The following is a 7,916-nucleotide window of genomic DNA, read 5'->3' on the forward strand; positions in this document are numbered from 1 at the left end:
GTGGGCAAGTAGGGCGATCCCCAAACTCCGTGTGTAAACTTCACTGAAGAAGTCAAGCTTTGTTTGGCAGAGCCTTATCGAGAAGTTTTGGTGATCAAGGTTCTTGATAAAAATTATAGTTACACAGCTCTTTCACACAAGCTTTAGATGGTTTGGCGCATCAAAGGTGGCTTTGATCTGCTTGATGTGGGGTTTGGGTACTTCATGGTAAAATTTGATGCAGATGAAGATCGTGAGAATGTCATGCTTGGCGACCCGTGGTTGATTGAGGGGGCACTATGTTGCTGTAAAACCGTGGAATATAGATTTTCGGCCATGTGAGCAATCCTTCGAGTCTACACTTGTATGGGTTCGGCTTTCGGGGCACCCAATCTGGTGTTATCAGGAACAAGCCATGATGCGTATTTCTTCTGCAATAGGAGTCCCCATCAAAGTGGACCTAGCCACTAAGTTGGCTGAGAGAGGACAATATGCCCGAGCATGTGTTCAAATAAATTTAGGATTGCCAATGATCAAGCATATCATTGTGGAAGGCGTAACTCATGTAGTGGAGTATGAAAGTTTAAATTTAATTTGTAATTCTTGTGCACGTTATGGCCACAATATGGAACAGTGCTTGTGTAGAGACTCCAGGGAAGGAAAGAGTGCTGATTCCGATGCCACCAAGCCCCGGGACAGTACAACGGCAGTGCTACATCCCGAGCCCAAAATTCAAAATTCAAATGAAGTAGAACATGATCTGGTAGGTGACGTTACTGGTGAGAATCCCGCACCAATTTTGTAAGAGGATTTAGAGGCTAATAATTTGGATGGAAATAACGTTGAGGAGACTTGCATGCATGATGAACCAGGCTGGGAGCAAGTTGTGAGGAAAGGTAAAACCAAGCTGGGCCAGAAGCAATCTAACAATGTCCAAAAAGGCACTCAATCCAGAACCGATTCAGGTAGAGTAATCAGGGCCACCATCCACTTTCCTCACACGGATGGGTCCAGCTTCTATCACGCCAGGGTCGGTGATGAGCGGATAATTTATACCCTTTTTGGCATTGTTTTTACATAGTTTTTAGTATGTTTTAGTTACTTTTTATTATATTTTTATTAGTTTTTTTGCAAAACTCACATTTCTGGACTTTACTATGAGTTTGTGTGTTTTTCTGTAATTTCAGGTATTTTCTGGCTAAAATTGAGGGACCTGAGCAAAAATCTGATTTAGAGGCTGAGAAAGGACTGCAGATGCTGTTGGATTCTGACCCTCCTACACTCGAAGTGGATTTTCTGGAGCTACAAAATCCTAACTGGTGCGTTCTTAATTTCGTTGGAAAGTAGACATCTTGGGCTTTCCAACAATATATAATACTCTATATTTTTCCCGATATTTGATGGCCCAAACTGGCATTCAAATGCCAGCCAGAGACCCTTGTCTGGAGTAAAACGCCAGAACTGGCACCAAAACTGGAGTTAAACGCCCAAACTGGCACCCAAGCTGGCGTTTAACTCCAAGAATGGCCTATGCACGTGAAAGCTTCAAAGCTCAGCCCAAACACTCACCAAGTGAGCCCCGGAAGTGGATTTCTGCACTATCTTCACTTAGTTACTTATTTTCTATAATCCTTAGTAACTAGTTTAGTATAAATAGCACGTTTTACTATTGTATTCATACACTTTGGATACTTTATCATCTTTGGACTTGGAGGCTAGCCACACGGCCATGCCTAGACCTTTTCCTCCTATGTATTTTCTACGGTGGAGTTTCTACACCTCATAGATTAAGGTGCGGAGCTCTGCTGTTCTTCATGAATTAATGCAAGTACTATTGTTTCTCTTTCAATTCACTCTTACTTCTTCTCCAAGATATACTCTCGTACTTAATTCAGTTAAGTCAGAATGAAGGGGTGACCCGTGAAAATCACCCACTATCTTCGTTACTCGCTTAGCCAAGATCCGCGTGCCTGATAACCACAAAGCGGTCTACATGATGTTCAACGTAGTCATTGGACGACAGCCGGAGTATATTCTCTTGGGTCTCTAAGCCACGATTCGCATCATCTCTCCTGACAACAAAGCATCCGAATTCGTGATTAGAACCTTCGTGGTATAGGCTAGAACCAATTGGCAGCCATTCCTGAGATTCAGAAAGTCTAAACCTTGTTTGTGGTATTTCGAGTAGGATCTGGGAAGGGATGACTGTGACGAGCTTCAAACTTGCGAATGTTGGGCACAGTGACAGTGTGCAAAATGATAGAGATATCCTATTCCAACGCTAGTGAGAACCGACAGATGATTAGCCGTGCGGTAGCTATACCTGGTATTTTTCATCCGAGACAAGAAATTTGACAGTTGATTAGCCGTGTAGAAACCGTACCTGGTATTTTTCATCCGAGAGGATCATACAACTTGCCATGGAAGGGAGCACGCATGATTGGAAGAAGACAATAGGAAAGCAGAGGTTCAGAAGCAACAAAGCATCTCCAAACGCTTATTTAAAATTCTCACCAATGAATTACATAAGTATCTTTATTTTATTTTATGTTTTATTATCTTTTAATTATCAAAACCTCATAACCATTTGAATCCACCTGACTAAGATTTACAAGATGACCATAACTTGCTTCAAGCCGACAATCTCTGTGGGATCGACCCTTACTCACGTAAGGTATTACTTGGACGACCCAGTGCACTTGCTGGTTAGTTGTGCGGAGTTGTGAAAAGTGTGAATCACAATTTCGTGTACCAAGTTTTTGGCGCCGTTGCCGGGGATTGTACTAGTTTGGACAACTGATGGTTCATCTTGTTGCTTAGATTGGGTAATTTTATTTTATGTTTAAGCTTTTTATTTTTAATTTTCGAAAAAAATATATAAAAAAAATTAATAAAATCATAAAAACCAAAAAAATTTTATGTTTCTTGTTTGAGTCTAGTGTCAAATTTTAAGTTTGGTGTCAATTGCATTCTCTTTTTTTATTTTCTTAAAATTTTCGAAAATTCATGCAATGTGTTCTTCATGATCTTCAAGTTGTTCTTGATGATTTTTCTTTGTTTAATCTTGTGATTTTCTTGTTTTGTGTCTTTTCTTGTTTTTTCATATGCATTTTCAAATTCATAGTGTCTAAACATTAAAAATTTTTAAGTTTGGTGTCTTGCATGTGTTTCTTTTCTTAAAAATTTTCAAAAATATGTTTTTGATGTTCATCATGATCTTCAAAGTGTTCTTGGTGTTCATCTTGACATTCAAAGTGTTCTTGCATGCATTAGTTATTTTGATCTTAAATTTTTATGTCTTGTTTCATTTTGTTGTTTTTTTCTCTTTCTTCATTAATTCAAAAAAAAAATAAAAAATAATATCTTTCCCTTATTTTACTCATAAATTTTGAAATTTTGGGTTGACTTAGTCAAAAATTTTTAAATTTAGTTGTTTCTTGTTAGTCAAGTCAAAATTTCAATTTAAAAAGTCTATCTTTTCAAATCTTTTTCAAAAATAAAATCTTTTTCAATTCTTCTTAATATTTTCGAATTTCTAAAATTAATTTTCAAAATCTTTCTTATTTTTATTTCCCATTTTCGAAAACTTTACTAACAATTAATGTTTTGATTCAAAAATTTCAAGTTTGTTACTTTCCTGTTAAGAAAGGTTCAATCTTTAAATTCTAGAATCATATCTTTTAGTTTCTTGTTAGTCATGTCATCAACTTTAATTTTCAAAATCAAATCTTTTTAAATTTCTTTTTCAAATCATTTTCAAAATAGATTTCAATCATATCTTTTTCAAAACTTAATTTCAAAATCTTTTTCTAACTTCTTATCTTTTCAAAATTTATTTTCAAATCTTTTTTAATTAACCACTTGACTTGCTTGTTTTAATTTTAAAAAGTTTACTATTTCTTATCTTTTTCAAAACCACCTAATTACTTTTCCACTTCTAATTTTTGAAAATCACTAACCACTTTTTCAAAATTCTTTTTAATTAGCTAATTGTTTTAAATTCTAATTTTATTTTATTTTATTTCTTTTCTTAAATTTTGAATTCTAACTTATAATTAAAATAAAAATAAAAATATTTTTTTATTATTTTAATTAATATTCGAATACTCTATCTCTCATCTCTTTCTATTTATTTAATTATTTACTAACACTTCTCTTCTACTCATAATTCGAACCCTCTCTCTTTCTCTGTGTTCGAATTCCTTTTATTCTCTCTCTACCTCATTCTCCTATTCTTCTATTCTTATACTCACATAAAGGAATCTCTATACTGTGATATAGAGGATTCTTCTTCTCTCTTTGTTCTCTTCTTTTTCATATGAGCAGGAACAAGGATAAGGACATTCTTGTTGAAACTGACCCTGAACCTGAAAGGACTCTGAAGAGGAAGCTAAGAGAAGCTAAAGCACAACACTCTGGAGAGGACCTTACAGAAATTTTCGAAAAAAAAGAAGACATGGCAGCCGAACCCAATAACAATGGTGGAGATGCAAGGAAGATGCTTGGTGACTTTACTGCACCAACTTTCGACTTCTATGGAAGAAGCATCTCAATTCCTGCAATTGGAGCAAACAACTTTGAGCTTAAGCCTCAACTAGTTTCTCTAATGCAGTAGAATTGCAAGTTTCATGGACTTCCATTGGAAGATCCTCATCAGTTCTTAGCTAAATTCTTGCAAATCTGTGACACTGTTAAGACCAATGGGGTTAATCCCGAGGTCTACAGACTTATGCTTTTCCCCTTTGCTGTAAGAGACAGAGCTAGGATATGGTTGGACTCACAACCTAAAGAAAGCCTGAACTCTTGGGAAAAGTTGGTCAATGATTTCTTGGCCAAATTCTTTCCACCTCAAAAGTTGAGCAAGCTTAGAGTGGAAGTCCAAACCTTCAGATAGAAGGAAGGTGAATCCCTTTATGAAGCTTGGGAAAGATACAAGCAATTGATCAGAAGGTGCCCTTTTGACATGCTTTCAGAATGGAGCATCTTATGTATATTCTATGATGGTCTGTCCGAATTGTCCAAGATGTTATTGGACCACTCTGCTGGTGGATCTCTTCATCTAAATAAAATGCTTGCAGAAGCCCAAGAACTTATTGAGATGGTTGCAAATAACTAGCTCATGTATACTTCTGAAAGAAATTCTGTGAATAATGGAATGACTCAGAAGAAAGGAGTTCTTAAGATTGACACTCTGAATGCCATATTGGCTCAGAATAAAATATTGACTCAGCAAGTCAATATGATTTCTCAGAATCTGACTGGAATGTAAGCTGCATCCGGCAGTACTAAAGAAGCCTCCTCTGAAGGAGAAGCTTATGACCCTGAGAATCTTGGAATGGAAGAGGTGAATTACATGGGAGAATCTTATGGAAACACTTACAATCCTTCATGGAGGAATCATCCTAATTTCTCATGGAAGTATCAACAGATGCCTCAACAAGGCTTCAATAATAATGTTGGGAGAAATAAGTTTGGCAATAGCAAGCCTTTTCCATCATCTTCTGAGCAACAGACAGAGAATTCTAACCAGAGCTTCTCTGACTTAGCAACCATAGTCTCTGATCTATCTAAGACCATTCTCAGTTTCATGACTAAAACAAGGTCATCCATCAGAAATCTGGAGGCACAAGTGGGTAAACTGAGTAAAAGAGTTACTGAAATCCCTGCTAGTACTCTCCCAAGCAATACAGAAGAGAATCCAAAGAGAGAGTGCAAGGCCATCAATATAACCAAATTGGCCAAACCTATAAAGGAGGAAGAGGCAGTGATTTCCAGTGAGGAAAACCTCAATGGACGTCCACTAACCAATAAGGAGTTCCCTATTGAGGAACCAAAGAAATCTGAGGCTCATACAGAGACCATAGAGATTCCACTGAACTTACTGTTGCCATTCATGAGCTCTGATGAGTATTCTTCCTCTGAAGAAGATGAAGATATTGTTGAAGAGCAAGTAGCTCGGTATCTAGGAGCAATCATGCTGAATGCTTTGGTTCAACAGAAATTACCTCAGAAGAAACCACATCCCGGAAAGTTCTTAATACCTTGTACCATAGCCACCATGACCTTTGAGAAGGATCTGTGTGACCTAGGATCAGGTATAAAACTCATGCCACTCTCTGTAATGGAGAAACTAGGGATCTTTGAGGTACAAGTTGCAAGAATCTCACTAGAGATGGCAGACAAATCAATGAAACATGCTTATGGACTTGTAGATGATGTCTTAGTGAAGGTTGAAGACCTGTACATCCCTGCTGACTTCATAATCCTAGACATTGGGAAGGATGAGGATGAATCCATTATCCTTGGAAGACCCTTCCTAGCCACAGCAAGGGCTGTGATTGATGTGGATAGAGGAGAGTTAGTCCTTCAATTGAATGAGGACTACCTTGTGTTTAAGGCTTAATGATCTTCTTCTGTAACCATGGAGAGGAAGCATGAAAAGTTTCTCTCAATACAGAGTCAAACAGAGCCCCCACACTCAACTTCTAAGTTTGGAGTTGGGAGGCCACCATTAAGCTCTGGGTCTCTGTGAAGCTCTCTAAGAGCTCACTGTCAAGCTATTGACATTAAAGAAGGGCTTATTGGGAGGCAACCCAATGTTATTTAATTATATTTATTTTTATAGACATTTGTTTTCCATTGTCATGTTATGTTTTCTTTAGGTTGATGATCATATGGAGTCATAAAAACAGCTACAGAATTAAAGCAGAATAAAAAACAGCATCAAAACAGCACACCTTGTAGGACAGGCTTACTGGCGTTTAAACGCCAGTAATGATAGCAGAATGGGCGTTTACCGCCCATGCAGGCAGCATTCTGGGCGTTCAGAAAAAATGCCTAGTAAAGAAGGAATCCTAGTATTTAACGCCAGCCAGGGTATCTGGCTGGGCATTAAACGCCCAAATAGGCAGTCAAGTGGGCGTTAAATGCCAGAATGGATAGCATTCTGGGCGTTTAATGCCAGGATGACACAAGGGAGGTAATTTTATTTTCAATTCGATTTTTTTTAATTTTTCATGTTTTAATTCATAATTTTTTGCATCAAACATATTTTAAACATTCATCTTTCAATTTCTATTTTCAATTATTAATAATCTTTCCAATTTTTTTTTAATTATTTTTTTTAATTCTTTTCAATTCCTCCCAAAATATTTTCAAAACTTACTATCTTTTCAAATTATTTTCAACTCTTTTTAAATTTTTCTTGCATGCAGTAATAAGTTTTCAAATTAATTGCATCATTCTTCTTCTACTCCCTTCTATCTTATTTTTTTGCTCAAGGACGAGCAAACCTTTTAAGTTTGGTGTGAAAAAAATCTTTGCTTTTTGTTTTTCCATAACCATTAATGACACCTAAGGCTGGAGAAACCTCTAGGAAGAGGAAAAGGAAGGCAGTTGCTTCTAACTCTGAGTCATGGGAGATGGAGAGATTCATCACAAAATCCCATCACTAGAAAGAGGATAGAACAAACAAGAGAGCCCACTCATGGACCTCAACAAGAGCATGAGAAGATTCCTCATCAAGAAATCCCTAAGATGCCTCAAGGGATGCATTTTCCTCCACACAACTACTAGGAGCAACTCAACACTTCTTTAGGAGAATTGAGTTCCAACATGGGGCAACTAAGGATGGAGCACCAAGAGCACTCCATCATCCTCCATGAAATCAGAGAGGACCAAAAAGCCATGAGAGAAGAGCAACAAAGGCAAGGAAGATACATTGAGGAGCTCAAGCACTCCATAAGATCTTCAAAAGGAAGAACTAGCCGCCGTCACTAAGGTGGACCCGTTCTTTAATTTCCTTATTTTTTTTTCTGTTTTTCGGTTTCTATGCATTATGTTTTGTCTATGTTTGTGTCTTCATTACATGATCATTAGTGTTTAGTGTCTATGTCTTAAAGCTATGAATGTCCCATAAATCCTTCACCTTTCTCAAA

General features: G+C 37.1%; 1 non-coding gene across 1 annotated transcript; it reads right to left on the bottom strand.

The window, feature by feature from the left end:
* Window positions 1-4,840: 4,840 nt before the first annotated feature.
* On the bottom strand, window positions 4,841-4,948 carry LOC148544156 (small nucleolar RNA R71). Its single transcript, XR_015901544.1, has one exon. It is a non-coding gene; the product is annotated as a small nucleolar RNA R71 (small nucleolar RNA).
* Between the last annotated feature and the right edge of the window lie 2,968 nt (window positions 4,949-7,916).

Source organism: Arachis ipaensis, chromosome B9, assembly GCF_059453495.1.
Source record: "Arachis ipaensis isolate K30076 ecotype BB chromosome B9, ASM5945349v1, whole genome shotgun sequence".
Lineage (NCBI taxonomy): Eukaryota > Viridiplantae > Streptophyta > Magnoliopsida > Fabales > Fabaceae > Arachis > Arachis ipaensis.